Source organism: Protopterus annectens, chromosome 16.part0 (assembly GCF_019279795.1).
Source record: "Protopterus annectens isolate FY-2018-M chromosome 16.part0, PAN1.0, whole genome shotgun sequence".
Lineage (NCBI taxonomy): Eukaryota > Metazoa > Chordata > Ceratodontiformes > Protopteridae > Protopterus > Protopterus annectens.
The window spans coordinates 756,167,792-756,185,177 of NC_056750.1; the positions used below are offsets into that span (position 1 = coordinate 756,167,792).

At 37.3% G+C, this 17,386-nt stretch overlaps 1 long non-coding RNA gene across 1 annotated transcript in view; it reads left to right on the forward strand.

Moving 5' to 3' along the window:
* LOC122790370 overlaps positions 1-12,679 on the forward strand; it is a 717,669-nt gene extending 704,990 nt beyond the window's left edge. The window contains exon 3 of the long non-coding RNA XR_006363007.1: positions 12,505-12,679. This is a non-coding gene — a long non-coding RNA (uncharacterized LOC122790370). The remainder of the gene's footprint in view (positions 1-12,504) is intronic.
* Positions 12,680-17,386: the final 4,707 nt, after the last annotated feature.

Genomic DNA, 17,386 nt, shown 5'->3' on the forward strand with positions numbered 1-17,386 from the left:
TTGATAGAACCCTCCTACACTCTCTGTGATGATCACCCCACCTATATTAACAGAGAATACCACAAGCCCTCCAAATCCATATACTTCAACTCTATGAGAAATGTAACTAATTTTGGTAAATCTGTATTTCATGCTCACTTATACAATGTGACTGGGAACGTCTCAAATATCTCTCTAGATGGAGGTGTCTGTCACTTTAGTAACTCCTCCTTAACCATACTAAACCAACAAGCCCCCTAAGACATAAGAGTGAAAGTAAATTCTGCCAATAGCTAACCTGTCAAACTAAACTCATGAGAGATAGAGACAATGCCTGGAAACAGCAGCACAAAACTAGGACCTAATCCTATGTAGATATGTGTCAGTGCCTCAGAAACTGCATAAAGGCAAAAATTCATTATGATTACAAAAAATCCTCCACAAATCAGTCCATACATAAAAAAAATGTTTTCAGAAAAATATTAAACACTCGCCTAAAACCAGGCAGAAAACCTACCCCAAATCCTTTCCCAGCTGAATCCAGAATGAAAATAAATGTAACAAACACTTTATATATCTAGTACTATACTTAACTCGAACAATAATGACCTATACCAACCCCACCTAAGACTATAACTTCACACCCCAATTCAGTACAAAGAATCATCCATAAAAATGCAATCAAAAAAATCATTAAAAAACTGAAACCCCCAAAACTAGTTCCTGACAACTTACCAACCAAATACCTCTCCATTTATTCTGTATCTATCCTAATTAATAGATCCATTACAAAATAACTACATCCTATCCCTACAGAAATCTTCCTTCATGCTCCCATTACACGAAGGTGGCACACTCACCGAACTATCAAACTCTTACCCTTCCACCCCTCTCCAAAGTACCGGAAAAATGCATACATTACAACTCCTAGCCTTTCAACTTGATAACCAATTACTTTCTGCAACCCAACATAGCTTTCAACTCTACCACATCACCAAAACTGCTCTAATACATTTCATAGATACCAAGTAAAAACTCAGGTAATTTTGTCTCTATTTTCCTGGACTTGTCAAAGGCCTTCAAAATAGTCTCACATCAACTACTCCTCCAAAGACTAAATCTTATAGCCCTCATAATTCCCTCAACAAGCTGGTTCACCAGCTCCCTAAACAATATCACCCAGTCTATAAAATGGAATGACTCCCACTCCACCTTCCTTCCAATGAGTACAGGCATCCCCCAAGACTCCATGCTTGGGCTAATACATTTTAGTGTCTTCATTAATGAGGTGCACAAGGAATAAAAAGTCATTACCATAATACAATATTCTGATGATTCATCTTTAGTTTTCTCAGTCCCCAATATTCCCACATTAGAATCCATCACACAGAAAGCTTTCACCACTATAGAAAACTGGCAAAATAAATCTCAGTTGCTCTTAAACTCCAGCAAGACTAAACTAATCCTATTCCTTCCCAGACAAATAAATCAAAGCAGCACTGACCTTAATGTTACCTTCTCCAACAACTCAAAAATTGGAAATGTCACCCACACAAAATGACTAGGGGTTATCACTGATCAATTAAAATTTGATCTGCACATAGACACTGCAAACTAAGCAGTCTTTATAGAGCAAAGCAACCTGCTAGCTGATCATACCAAAAAAAGCCGCTACCTCCTTCCTCTTTCCTGCTGTCCTGTATGCCTCAACAATACTCACAAATCTCAACTCTTCCACCAAATGTAAACCAAAAGCTCCTGCAACAAAATTAGCAAATTAGTCTGCAGCGTCCGCAACCACTCCCACCACAGCATACCACTCTATACCCTCAACTGCTCTGAACTCACTCAGCACATTACCCACTCCGAGCTATGCACAGCACACAAAATATTTCACCATCCATTTAACATATACCCTCTTTGTCAAATCTCAAATGGTGGCATCTACCAAATAGAACCCTAATATCCACAGAATTTAAATAAATTGTTGCTAATAAAAAAATATGAAAACTCGCTATTCTCTGCCACCATCTCCAAGGCATGGAACAAACTTCCATACCACAATACCACATTGGGCTTTTAAATAATCTGCAACAATTCAAATCTGTGCTAAAATATCCCCTGGGAGCTAATAAACTATGCAAATGTACCACACCTGCAGTTTGAGTTATGCAATCCTAACTCTGTTCACTATGGATTCTAAAGAAGTAAATTAATATAGTAATTTTGATTTTATGAACAATATCTTCAAAGCATACATTTCCCTAATCTGATATGCTTTGTAAATGTTTGTTGACAGTTTGCTTTGAAATACTTTGCAAATAATGTCCGTTGACTGTTTTTCTTTTGAATAGTCAAAACTGTATTCCTAGGTCTATTTTAAAGCTTTTCTCACTAGGACTTCTTTGCAAATGAACATTTCAGTTACAAGATGGACTTTTTCAGGTAATCAAAAGCAAATAAGTAAGTTAAATTTATCATAAACTTGGATGTGCACTCAAATCATTAGGTGCTGCGACGGGGTTCCGTAATAATAGGATATATAATGTATATATACTATATATAATCAAATATATGTTACATGTTACCTTGGGGACTGTTGATTGGGTTTAGCATACTTTCTGTCCTGACTGGTGTGGTATGCAGTACATGGCAGTTTAGTTAACTGCATACAATGTATGCAGCCATGTTTCTGCCTTTGCTGGTACGGTATGCATATCTTGTAGGGTACATCATCCAGAGCACTGGAATATTTTGCAACATAGACATTTTAGGATAGTTTGCCATAACTGCAGCACAGGTAGTGCAGGATACATTCCTTGGCAGTGCAATTGTTGCATTAATTTTTATCTCTTGATAAGGCTATGTAGGTTGCAGTTATCATAATCTATTCCTGTAATCACATGAGTATTGCCTCTGTAATATAACTGGTGGTATTTCAGTAGTACATTCTGCTGTTTGTATGATAATAGTACTGGTTTTAATTCAGTCTTTGAATTTCTTTCTCCACAATCATTATCATTTCTTTTTCCTATATTTCATTGATGTAGTCTCTCTCCTTTCCTTTGTACTTGTATACAGCGGCTTTAACTCCCAGTGGGTGTGGCTTGAACCTTTAAAAAAATGGAGTTACCACCTTACAATTGAAACAAATATTCGTATCTCTGAAACCATAAGTACTAAAAAAAAACTGTAAATTGCAAATTATTCAGGATAAATTAATCTTTACATGAGTGGCATTCCATCATTTTGATGCTTTAAACTGGATTTTATAAGCCAAAATAAACACACCAAATATTAATTTTATAATGTTGTATAAACAGATTGATATCTCAGTAACCATTCAAGCAAAGCATATACTGCCAGCAGGATTTTCTTCATATAGCTATGAGCTTTCTTATGAGTTTATGCAGTTCTGTCTGTGTTACAAGAATGATGAGATATTTAGAGAAATATGAAAATCATTACAATACAAATAAACAGTATGCAAATAATATTCATGTCTCTTTAGCTGCATTAGACAGAGGTCAGATATCAATACGATTGTTTCTTATCATGTATGCTTTTTTGATACCTTGTATGTAGCATAGTTTTAGAATTATTAATGCAAATATGATCAAGCAATATTTGACACCTAGAGGTGTCAGTAGGAGGTAACTGCAGAAATGCCTGGAGGCACACTTGGCTGTAATGAGTTAAAAATAATTAAAAAAATAATAATATAAATACACATTTGCCTATAAATATGATTAAATTATGAAATTGACAAACTAAAATTCTGAATTCAGGAGGGAAAATAAAATGTATTGTTTCACTCAGTGTGGTCATTTAAGTATCTGGTACACAGTGCCTTGCAAAAACTTTAGTAATAACTGTGGTGGAATAAAAATGTCAAGATTGTTGATGGTGCTGCCTTTTGGAATGGCGATGTGCAGAGTATTCAGTAGTGGGATTTTTCATTATGTATAAATAACTTTTCAATGATAAATGGGTTTCTAGAAACTGTACTTAGCCATTGATATTCTAAAACCATTTTGTTTTCTTTTGTGATATATGCACATTAAAATTCTGATATACAGTGCTAATAAGATAAGGGAGAAAAATGGCTAGCCCTATTTGTTTCTCTTTTATGTTTACTAACCATAAATTTATTTCCATCTTTGTATATCTGGGAATAAGTTTTAAGCTTGGCCTTGGTAGTAACGTCTCTTAGGGCATGCTGGCAAAAATTCAGTGAATATTCTTTAAGAATAGTTTGTAGAAACAAAGGCGTTCTTTTACTGATTGGTTTGTGGGTTTTTTGAGTATTTGTTGTGAAGTAAGCAGGGTTTAATTCTCTGCACAGCTTGACATACAAAATGAAATGCAAAAGAGGGATAAAACAAATTACTTGTGTTATAATAGTGCAACAAAACTGAATGCGGCATAAAATGCTGTGATCTGACTTCTCCATTACCTCTAATAATGGCATTAGACAGAGGTCAGATATCAATACGATTGTTTCTTATCATGTATGCTTTTTTGATACCTTGTATGTAGCACGGTTTTAGAATATGAACAAGCAATATTTGACACCTACAGATGTCAGTAGGAGGTAACTGCAGAAATGCCTGGAGGCGCACTTGGCTGTAATGAGTTAAAAATAATAAAAAAAAATAATAATATAAATACACATCTGCCTATAAATATGATTAAATTATGAAATTGACTTAAACTAAAATTCTGAATTCAGGAGGGAAAATAAAATGTATTGCTTCACTCAAAGTGTGGTCATTTAAGTATCTGGTACACAGTGCCTTGCGAAAACTTTAGTAATAACTGTGGTGGAATAAAAATGTCAAGATTGTTGATGGTGCTGCCTTTTGGAATGGCGATGTGCAGAGTATTCAGTAGTGGGATTTTTCATTATGTATAAATAGCTTTTCAATGATAAATGGGTTTCTAGAAACTGTACTTAGCCATTGATATTCTAAAACCATTTTGTTTTCTTTTGTGATATATGCACATTAAAATTCTGATATACGGTGCTAATAAGATAAGGGAGAAAAATGGCTAGCCCTATTTGTTTCTCTTTTATGTTTACTAACCATATGTTTATTTCCATCTTTGTATATCTGGGAATAAGTTTTAAGCTTGGCCTTGGTAGTAACGTCTCTTAGGGCATGCTGGCAAAAATTCAATGAATATTCTTTAAGAATAGTTTGTAGAAACAAAGGCGTTCTTTTACTGATTGGTTTGTGGGTTTTTTGAGTATTTGTTGTGAAGTAAGCAGGGTTTAATTCTCTGCACAGCTTGACATACAAAATGAAATGCAAAAGAGGGATAAAACAAATTACTTGTGTTATAATAGTGCAACAAAACTGAATGCGGCATAAAATGCTGTGATATATCTAAGCCCAGGGAAACGAGCAAAACAAAATATTTATACTACATTTGTTAATATTGCGGCTTTTTTGAATGCTGCCTTTTACTAACTACCTAAAATATATTCATGGCTTCGGCCTATCTGTAAGAGATTGAACATATAGCTTTTTAGTCATTATATGATTTGCAGTGTAGCTCTACAAAGAAACTGAATTTATATTAACAAAAAAGTTGACTTGCACTACAATTCTGTAGCAGATTATTTTGTACAGTATTGTTACTGGTGGTAAAATATCTGTCGATGTAATGCAACAGTTAATTTCTGTCATCTTGGTCAACAGTCAATATGAAGAAGCAAAGACCAAGCCTTTTCAGCTGTCAATACTTGAATCATTCTGACATCCTGCTAGTATGGTCAATATTTCTATAATCATCGCATTTCTTCAGTATTTCCCAATTATTAGTTCATTTTCCTTCACTGTTTTACATTTACATTGTGCTAGTTGTCTTGTTAATGCTTAATGCACAATCACAGTTATTTTGTAGATTTAAAATGAGCAATGCCAATATAGAAATGTCACAGTCTGTGAAATATCAGGCTTTAAATTTATTAAAATTGGGTTGTGGCTCTTGGTCCTGCACACAAATATGCTAAAATAAATAAATGTCTATACTGCATTTTTGCAAATCAGTTTTAAAAATATATTTCAGCCACATCATTTTGTGCAAGTTGTTCTTAAATATTTCCAGGCCGTACAAATTACTTGTAGATTCTACATGTATTCGACATGAAACACTGCTTTGTTTTTTTTTTTTTTTATCCTTTCTTCTGACAAATACATTGCATCACTGTATCATTTTGATCCTGATGAACTTATAAACTAATGCTAAGTATAACAATTGCACAAAGTTTGTATCATGTTGATGATTTGTCCACTGTCCTGAGCAGTGTGTATTTAGGGAATATTTCTGAGGTGGTTCCCAACCAATCACAGAGATTCCATTGGAGAAGAGAAGAGAACATGAATAAAAATATCTGTAAACCAAGGAAACTAATTAAAAAAAAAGTGTCTACTAGTACGATAATCCAACACATGCTTAATGAACAGATGTTTTGGTTTGTGATATTGGCAGACATTTTTTTGTTTTTTTGTCTAGTAAAAAAATAGCAACTTGGAAGGTTGAATTCAATAAGATACTTCCTTTTTTGGAAGTACACTGTATTGTCTTAAAAAGAGGACCTAGAAGCATGGACTGAGGGAGGGCCCAATCAGAGTTAACCTGTGAAGCATCAGTTGTGCATTTTTACTAACATTTTGCAGATCTGAGTAAGACAGACCAAGGAGAAGTATCTAAAGCTTGACAGTGAACTGCTAGAAATGTTTGGTTTCTAGAACTGAGATTAAGACCTAGGAATAATGCATATAGTCTGCAACCACATTGTGAGAACCTGAGCTTGAAGTGGGACTAGAGAATAGACTGACCTGTGTCCTGAGATAACATTTATGGACTGACGATATATATGGCCTGAACTATTTTAGATGTACTGTTTATTTCTATCATTTTTGTGAAAGCAAGTGAGACACTATTTTGATGTAATGATTGAATAAAGAGTAGTTTTTGTGTATGTGTAATAAATCCCAGAGGCAGCTATAGCCATTATTACACTGTAGCCCATATTTGCTCTACAATCCAAACCTTTTCTGGACTTCATTTTGCTTTCTAAGTTCAGTGCATATTTTATTTAAGAAAAAAGAACTAATTAAAGTAAGTCATGGTGCTGATTATAAAAAAAGAAGTAATATAAATATCAGGTTAATTAAAATGATAGCACTAATTTTAACTGCTTATGATATAATTCAGTTAAGTCCAGGTAAAACTTAGAGACTGTCAAATGGCAATTTGAAAACTAGTATTTACCAGCTTGCCATATTAATCAAATGCAAATGTTCAGGATATTGATAACCACACTATTAAGATTTCCAGATTGTCTGCATCCTCTCCCATGGGTAGTGAACAGATGTAAGACTTCACTGATAACTGAATCAAAACTTGTGAGCCTGGATGTAAATGAGGCAGATCTGTACAGAACATCTGTTGGAAGTCCTCAAAAATGCAAGACTTGGAAATGATTTCTTGAAGCCAAATCTAAATGACAAACCTCATTTTCTGGGAGTCACTTGGTAATTGATTTTCAGTACATTATTAAGGAAAGTGATATACAAACTAAAGTATAGACATGCTGTCTTCAGTTCAGAGATGCCCACTTTAACAGCAATAGTTCATTATTGGGAAAGAGATGTCAAAACTCTGAAAATTGCATGGTGCATTGTCATAATTAAAAGTAGCTGAAAAGACAAAAAGCTATTGAAAATAGCTCTTACTAGGAGACTTCAACTTCCTCTCCATCAACTGGAAAAACTACTCAAGGACCAATACACTGGCCCAACGCTTCCTGGATTCATCAGTTCCAATGCCCTGGACCATCTCATTCTGACCCCCACTAGAGGAAGCAACATCCTTGACATGGTTATTACTAACATGGAAGACCATTGCTCTACATCAATAGTCAACCCCTCCCTGGTCAGATCCAACCACAAACTAATCACTATGGAAATACACATCTCACCCACACCCCCTGCAAAAGTAACCGCCATGAAAAACTTCTCCAAAGCTGACTTTGGACTCCTAAAAACAGAGGTGGCTAACTTCATGGCACCCATGGCAATGGAAAATAGCTGCATGACTGCCGAATCATACACCAAGCACTGTATGAACATGTACATAAATGCATGGAACTAGCCATACTCAATAGAACCAAGACGCTCTCCTCCAAAAAAAGGAAGCCAATCTGGCAGTCCACTGCTATTAATAAACTATACAACAGAAGGAAGAAACTTTTGCAGAAAAAAGTGAAGTCCCAAGACTGGAAAAAATCCCTTATTAGCCTCAACAAATAGTTGAGATCCCTCATCAAATCCTCTAAAGCCAGCTATGAAGGCAGAATTGCAGCAGAAATTAAAAACAATCACAAAGCCTTCTATAGCTATAGCAAGAACCTCCATGGCAATACCCAGATTTGCTCTCAGTTACTGCACAATGGTACCTCCTATACTGAGCCTACAGATATTGCCAATGTACTGGCCAAAAGATTCCTGGCCAGCTTTACCCATCTGTCCCCCCAAAGGACCAATCACAATACCAGAAGAATGCCAGGCACCCAGCATTACTGCAGCACAGGTTAAGGCTGTGTTGTCCAAGGCCAAGAATACAGCTTCCATGGAGCCCCATAATATCCCTGACTGTGTTCTACATGAACTACAAAGCAAACTGGCACCAGATCTGTATGTCCTGTTCAGTCATAGCCTCACCTCAGGCTTTGTGGATGAAGGTAAGGCAGTGCATACAACCTATCTCGATCTGGCCAAGGCCTTTGATACCATTCCTCACTCGGGAATTATTGATAAACTCACCATACTAGGCAACAACTCCTATATCACTAGGTAGGTTGCATACTGACTCACAGAACACACAGTGTGAAAGCAGCGGGCTCCACGTCAGACTGCTGACCAGTCACAAGTGGAGTCCCACAGGGATCAGTCCTGGGGTCCTCTCCTGCTCAGTATCTACTTCTCAGAAGTCCAGGCCAGCACAAAGGGACTCTGGCTGACCAAGTTCACAAATGACTGCAAGCTGGTAGCCATTATTAACTCCCCAAGTGATGCAGGCATCCTACAGAAAGCCCTCACTGAGACCAATGACTGGTGTCAAAACCATGGCCTTAAGCTTAATGCCAAAAAATGCGTTGCCATCCCCTTCTCAGTTCCCACTAATGACTACATCGATAGGAGCCCACTGAACACTGAAGGGGGGATGCAAGTTGACAGCAACCTCTCCTTCAACCACCACATTGCCACTGTGGTCACAAAGTTCTTCTATGTGTGACATCTCATTACAAAGGGTTTTACATCCAGGAAAAAAGAGGTTGTCATTTCTCTCTCTACTCTTCCCTCATTAGACCAATCATTGGGTATAATGCCCCATTTGGCATGTACCTCACTAAATACCTGCAACAGCTGAAGAGGCCACAGAAGTACCTCATGAAGAGGATCCAAGGCATTACACACATGTCCTATATGGACAGACTCAAAGACTCCAGCTATTCTCTGTCTCTTATTACCTACTTAGAGGCGATCTCTGCTTGAGTTACAAAGCCATGTCTGACCCATCTCTATTAGAAATGCTACATCTAAAAAAATTCCAAACTATCTGCACCACGCACTCCAGAGACCTCAACCTCATTTCCACAATCAACAGAACATGCTGGAGGGACATGTTCCTCACCCAGAGACTGCCCATGCTATGGAATGGACTTCCCATACATGTCAACCAGAGCACCTCACTAGCTCTCTTCAAGTGAAATCTTGATGAGTGGATGGGAGATAGAAAGTTCACCCCGGGGGATCACTCCAGTGGCTCTACTTGATAAAGGCACTGGGAACTAACGATGGGCGGCACAATGCCAGGGCACTTCTGTGGGCTAGGCTTGTAAAGGCTCCAGGGCCATTAGCCTAGTTACACACCTATGAAAAAAAAAATAATTTTAAATCTGGGGCTGGCAACTGGCTTGGTACTTAATGGGTGGTTTGTTCGCGTGTACATGCATGTTTGTGTTTGTGGAAAGGTAAAAAAATAAAAAGAAAATGAGATGGAAGACATGCTGGTGAAGTCAGGAATCAAAACAAGTATGCAGTCATCTGTATGATGTAATGTTTTATCGAAATAAGGTGACACAAATAGGAAGATAGACCTGGGTATGTTTAGAACTAAATTACAGATGCCTATCAGCATGTGAAATTGTTTGTTCAAAAGCAGTTTTAGGTAAGGGAAATACTGAAAGCATTTAGATTTGAGCTCCTTTTTGTTGAATGCAAGACTATTAAGCCTGTACGATTACTGTACATAAGATTGGGTTAGGAGTTTGTGGATGTGTGTTTCTTGGTAGCGATTAGAATAACTGCCACGTTCTTCTTCTTCTTTTGGCTTTTTCCCATTTAGGGGTCGCCACAGCAGATCACCTGTCTGCTCATGATTGGCAGTGGAGTTTTACGGTGTCAAGTTGCCAGCCTGGCGCCCAACCTTCCACAGAAGCCACACAAACGCACGCACACATGCCTAGGGCCAATTTACAGAGTCCAATCCACCTACATCATGTCTTTGGGATGTGGGAGGAAACTCATGCGACCACAGGGAGGACATGCAGACTCCGTAGAGAAGGCACCCCAGCCGAGAATCAAACCGGAGAACCTCTTGCTGTGAGGCGGCAACGCTAACCGCTGCACCACTGTGGCTGCCCAGAATAACTGCCACATTAAGGAATAGATTTTGTGGGGTGTGTTTGTGTGTGCACATATGCATGTTTTGGTATGTGTGTCAAGTGTTTGCAGGTTATGGTTAGAGTTAGGCAAGAGTAGGGGGGTGGCTTTAGTGCTATGCATTTTGATATTGCTTGTGGGTATGTGCCCTAGTGTCTTGTTTAGTTTTACTGTTAGGGGAAAGGGGTTTTCATGTCTAGGGTTAATGGCAAGCACAGAGCTAGGGCTACCATGCATACATGAATTTATTATGATGAGGCAGGGGTGAAAGCAATTTATGCAAATGTTGAGGATCTTTCTGAATGCAAGGGTTAGGCAGCAATAGAGTTAGATTATTAGAAGCTAGCACGTTATAGTGTACTATGAGCACCAGGAAAAAAATGCAGACCACTGTATATAGTTTAGTATCCAGTACATTACCTGGGAAAGTGACACAAACTTCAATAACTGATATAGTACATTATGCAGTCAGTAGGCAAGTTACAGTGCATCAAGTTAAGCTGAAGACAAAAAAAATTTGCTACATATATAATTAAATGTCAAGATGGCTCAATTGAAAAACATTAAACAGAAGTACAGAGGAGAAATGAACAGAAAATAAATTGACAATGAGGCTATGTAGTGTAATCAGTTTTAAGCTCTCATGCAATGCTCTATTCTGATGTTTTTAAATTGGATTATCTTAGCCTGAGGAAGCATTGCATGTGAAAGCTTGTCTTTTTAAATTGATTAAAGTTTGTTCAGTGGTGACTAGTCAGTTATTCACTTTTGTTGCTTTTTTTTTTTTAAACCTGGCTTGTCTCTGCATGCTAGACATTTCCCTTGTGTGATATGAATGGTATGTTTTGCACAGCTGAAAAAAAAAAATCTGCAAATAATAGAATCAGGTTCACATGGTTCCCTTTTACACTGTCACAGACGTAGGTTCTCAAATGCATCTTTGTCGAACTGAAAAGCGTAAAAAGGCAAAATAGCGAAGTGACTTTTCGGCGCACTTTTTTCCATGGGAAAGAATTTTTTGCCACTTTCGCTACTTTGCCTTTTCGGCACTGTAGTGTGATCTCAGAGTTGGTATATTTAAGTAGGGGGGGTATGGGGGGCACAGCCCCCTACATTATATAAGGTTTTACATTTTTTTTTTGTTTTGGAACAGTGATTTTTTTTCCTTGGAGGTTTAGACGTTGTAAGCTTTCGCTTACATGGGGTTGATTGTGTCGTTTGCTCTTCTGAGCATGCGATATCCTAATATAGACCTTGCTCACACAGATACAAGTAGCAACTACTTGCCTGTGACCACACCAATTAGCTTAACATGAAAATTAATATTTTGCATCTTCAGGATAGCATCTCTAAATCTGAGTCTCTTACATTGGGATCTGGTTCTTATAGCTTGCAATGTACAGATCTTCATAAGTGAACTGATGTGATATCCAGCGACTAAGAGAGCTTTCAGAATGTGACTCCATACATCAGTCATTGCCTTTACCTGAACAATTGATACCACTTATGTTTCCCAAAGACTTGCACTAATATGTTACTTGTAGTTTAATAAGTGAGTTATATAGTCCTACGTTCTTATACTAGTACCCTGATACTGTACTCTGACAGATAAAGCAGAATTCATGTTGGATTTTGTGGTATGTATGAAGATGGTTATAAATAATTATGTTCATCTAATAGACAAGTAATTTCTCATCATAAAATGGCACAACATATTCTGTTTTCAATGTCTTTATCTGTGTACTGACTGAATCTGTGAAGATGGATTTTTGTTTGTTTTTGGCAGTGGCATTAGGCGGCCGAATGAAGAGCTTAATAAAGAACCGGAAGGCAGATGGAGCTGAATTACATCCGTTTTATGGTACGGAGTGATGCAGGTCTGATGACAACCCAGATGAACCCTGTTTGGATAGCTGTAAGGATCTCAAGAAATTAAGTAATGAAAGATAATGGCTAGTTTTGGCTGGACTGTCTGTGGACACCTTGAATAGTGTAGGTATGTGGCCACAGCTCGGTGGAAAACACCATAGTGGTTTTGCACTACACATTGACGCACCACATAGGTAGTTGGTCTATGTGTGTGTGTCTGTTTGCAGGTGCTTTCTATGAATAATGGTTGCAGATGTCACAGCCACCTATGGAGATGGGGTTAATTGGGAAGGAGGTTTTATATGATCAGCAGACTAGCATGCTTTCTAGCACCCCACTGTCTCCTAAGAGTGTAGTGAATAATCAGACTAAGCTCTTGCCCCAGTCAGGGCACTAATGGGTTTTATTGCCCACATGGGAATGAGTGGACCTGGCAATTCCCAGAAAGAAGATGAGCCCATTTTGTGTAGGAAGTACAGCCACTGGGTGAATAGTATGGACAAAACTTGAAATTAAATGATAAACATTCAGGAGAAAGACATAGATCATTAAATTATAAAATAAAGATAAGATGACTTTTATTAAAGAAAAAAGCAAAAAATATGACAGAATAAAACTGTTTATAGTTCTAGTTGAATGTGTACTGCAAGGAGAATTCTCTATAAATTTTTGCAAAAAGATTACTGTGCTAGATATATAAATAGATGCTTTATTACTCTTAGAATGGTGATGTTTTGTTGGCTGTTGCAGAGGTAATAAATAGAACATTGTTAATAAACACAGTTCAAGGATAACTGATTGGGTGCAGACATGGACTAAAAAAATCATCTGGTGGATTATATAATGGAAATGTAAATCTTCCTATTTGTGGTTTGTATAGTCACAGAGTTGCTTTCATGCAAAGGATATGACTAATTTGCCTTCAGTGTTGTGAAGAAATTATTGCAGACATTTAGAATATGCTGAACCTCATACATGGTTCAGAATTTATATTTTAAATGTTTCACTTGCATAATCATTTAATAACTGTTTAACAGATTGATGTGATGCATTGGCTGGCCGTAAATGAAGCATTGACATGCAAGTACCTCAAATCTAAAATCTGAAAAGCCCAGAGAAACCACATTTTTAGCAAAAGTAAATCATGAACACAGTTCATATAAAGGTACCAAGCTATTTCTTTTTACAGAAAAGGTTGTACTAATGGCCTTGTATGAATTCTTACCAGTAGATGTACTACTATAGCTTCAGAAATGTGTAGGTTTAGTAAGAAATAATTGTTTATAGAGCTACGTCTCTTAGCAATTCATTATTCCATGTAAACGCTCATGCTTTAAACTTCAGTTTGGACCACACAGATTCTATGGTAAGGAAAGAGGCTTGCAACAGTTCCGTGGTCAATATGTATTCCATTAAGAATGCTATATTATGGAACCTATTAATTTAATTTTATTTATGATTTGGCTCAAATGGAAAACAGTTCAGTTATTTTACATTTTTGTGAGTGCAGTACATCATTTTCTAGCATTTTCTACGAAGTGCATGATATGCCCTGTGCTTTCATTTCATTCTTAATACATTGTACAATTTTAATGTAAAGTTTTATCTAGCTAAGAAATCAGGATGCATTTGTTTTGTACGGGACGAAGTACATAAATGGCACCGTTTATACAGTCATAGTAGATATGGCACTTAATTCAGATGTACATTTTACTTAAAATATGAGTTGTTATATTGTTTTATTGTCCACTTGTTTTTAACCCCAGCCCTTTGTCACCTACAGTTGTCCTTTCATTTTCCAGCCCTGCCTATGGCATTGGGGTTGAGAGACAAAAGTCAAGCATCTGTCATATACGGCTGACCCGGGTATTTCCTTTGTGCTCTTTCCAGCACTTCATTTATAAATATGTTTGTCAAGTGTTGTACCTTTATAACTAGTTAACCTATTTATTTACATCGGGTCTGTGGGGGGAGTGTCAATGGTTCAGTGGGCAAAGATGGTCTTTCTTTGGGGATGGTGACTCTAGCAGTAAATTATGAAATCTGAATTAATGTCACAGAGAAGACCCATTTGGTTAGACTTTTTATCATACAGGTTTACTTCCCCTGTGAGTATCCCTTCTAATTTCATATCCGCATAGGAAATATGGGGCTCTGACATGCAACTTCTTAAATTCTTTTCATCACAAAGTAACCATTAGTCATTCTCGTGGATTTTCCATGCAAGTTCTTAGGTTTTCAGTCATTACATATTTATTAGCTTTCATCCATGTTTAGCTCTATAAGGAAGTGCATTTCTGAAGAGGTAAGTTTTGTCCTCATTATAAACGTGCTGGTGGTGGACAGGTTGACCCTAAATATTACCACTTTCTCAATGTATTCTGTAACCTTATATATCTCTGAATATATTACAATATTTTTATATTTGTCTGTAAGTCAATTATTATAATAGTGTAAATGGATACTTTTCACAATCAGTATTTACAATTATTTGTTTCATGAGGGAAATCCAATTCATTTGTTTTCTTCTAGTTGATGTAAGTTACATGGAGATTGTTAGTTGATATGGTGAAAGATACAGCCTATGTTCTTAAATCTGAATCTCAAAGCTTTGTAATTGGCAAGTTCCTGGTAACAGAACATGTATCTTCATGCTGTTGCTGTTTATGATTTCTAAATAAGGTATAATAAAATTCCCACTTTCATTTCCTGTTTTTGTTTGAACTTCAGAATCCAGCTGAGAAATTTGTTTAAAAATGTAAAACCACTGCTCGGTCCAGGAGGCTAAAGATGTTTTCCTAATTTTACACAAAATAAACTTCACACATTATATGAACTTTCTAAAAAGGACATTCTTGCAAAATGAAGGATTCTAGTAAAAAGAGGAAATGTAGATGAAACGGCCAATCTCTAACCAAAAGGGATAGGTTAATTTGTACTCAAGACGGGAAACTGGCTAGGCTTAAAATGGCCCACAAGAGAAGCTTGCCTGGTACTTCCCTATGAGCAAATATGCGGAGGGGTCATTCCATGGAGAAAGTGTCTGAAAAGTCCAAAAGATTCCTATCTGAGAATTGTGGAGAACAAAGGTTTAGGTGTAACTGCAATCACAGCAAGGAATCAAAGTTCAGTTAGATGCACCAAAATTGTCGATGCTTGTACAGGCTACATGTAATGGCAAATGATGAATTGCAGCACAGATATGTGCATCAGAGCTTTATAAAATTATTTTACAACCATAAGAGCTTCTCAATCAGCAAAAGAAAACAGAATGTGCTGTTAATATGATGCAAAAAAGATTTCCTAGGTTGATATTTTCAAGGAGATAGCATCAGTACCACAGAATTCAGCAATATTCACTTCCCAGCCATGTTTTCCTAAGATTTTAAGGTACACATTGAAAGACTGATTTATATTAGTTAAGGAGTCAGCAACTTCCCAGCAGCCCTTGCAGCTGCCATAGCAGAACCCTTGCAGAAACTCTAGTGTTGAAAAACCTAAAGGAAATTTACCCATATTATAGCTGGTAGGGGAGGCTTAAGGAAACAAGATGGGCCATATTATGCATTCTTATTATTAGAAAAGGGAGAAGACTTATACATGCAGCAAGTGTATCTGCTCTAGGCCCAAGCTCTGGTGGTGATCATACTAATGTCATCTGGTTCTACACAGAAGACTTAAGGAAAAGTACATTGGAATGCCGCCTGATGATCCTTCATCTCCAAATAGAAGACAAACTGAAATGATGAGGTTATAAAGCTAGTGCCATGGCCAAAAGGGATAATGCCCTGACTATGGCCCAGTCAGCCTGGGTTTAAACAGCAGCTTGGAATCTGATGTGCTGGCATGGGAAGATGGGTGTGCCCATTCGGGGGTAAAAGCATAAAAGAATCTGGACAAAGCCGAAAATAATGAGGGGAACGAATGTCCAAAAATAGGCAACATTTTTACATATTGCTTCTATAATCTTTTAAAGTTGATAGGATAATAGCTTTTTCTTTAGCATGCATTTTCTGAATGGTGTGAAGTCTGAAACTCACTCAAACATGTGATATTTAATGACTAATCCTCAGTGATTTTCCAGAAAACCTCAATTTTTTTGAGGAATGGACCAAAATTCTGAGGCAAACATTTGGACATGCTCTGAAACTCTGGACGATTGAAATGTATGGGTAGGAAGAGGAGCACAGGCTTTTGAGGCACGCTGTCATAGTTCAATAGCTCTGGTGGAGACCAGCAAAATAAGCATGAGGTGCTATGGAGGATAAGTGTGGTGCCCTGATCACATCAACCCAGGGTGAAATGAATGGTGGTTCATGGTTAAGACTAATTGCATATGACATCCTTGAGATGTTACTAGGCATGAGCAGAGATGAGTAAACAGATAATATACTTCACAACAGTAGTGCGACAGATAAAGGGTCCTGAAGTTCCTCTTGAGCCCTGGAAATGGGTTGGATTTAGCTTTGCTGGAGATACAGCAGGTCTGACAGACACACTAGATGAGAAGAGGTACTGGATGTTGTTGGTTGTCACCTGGGAAGAAGAAAAAAAGAAGCAAAAAAGGTGATGAGGTTAAAGTAATCCCTTGGTTTACCCTCCACTGTTTTATATTTAAAGAACAATTAACCAGGTTTTCTCAGCTCCCTAATAAATAAACTTCAGTTCTGAAAAGTACTAATGAATTGTGCAGGGCTTCTGAAGCTTGCTTAAATAACAGTCTGAACACTGATTTACAACAATTTGTTTTAGTGGAGACAACAGTAAAAGAAGGATCGCCCTCGTCTTCTCTCGCTCAT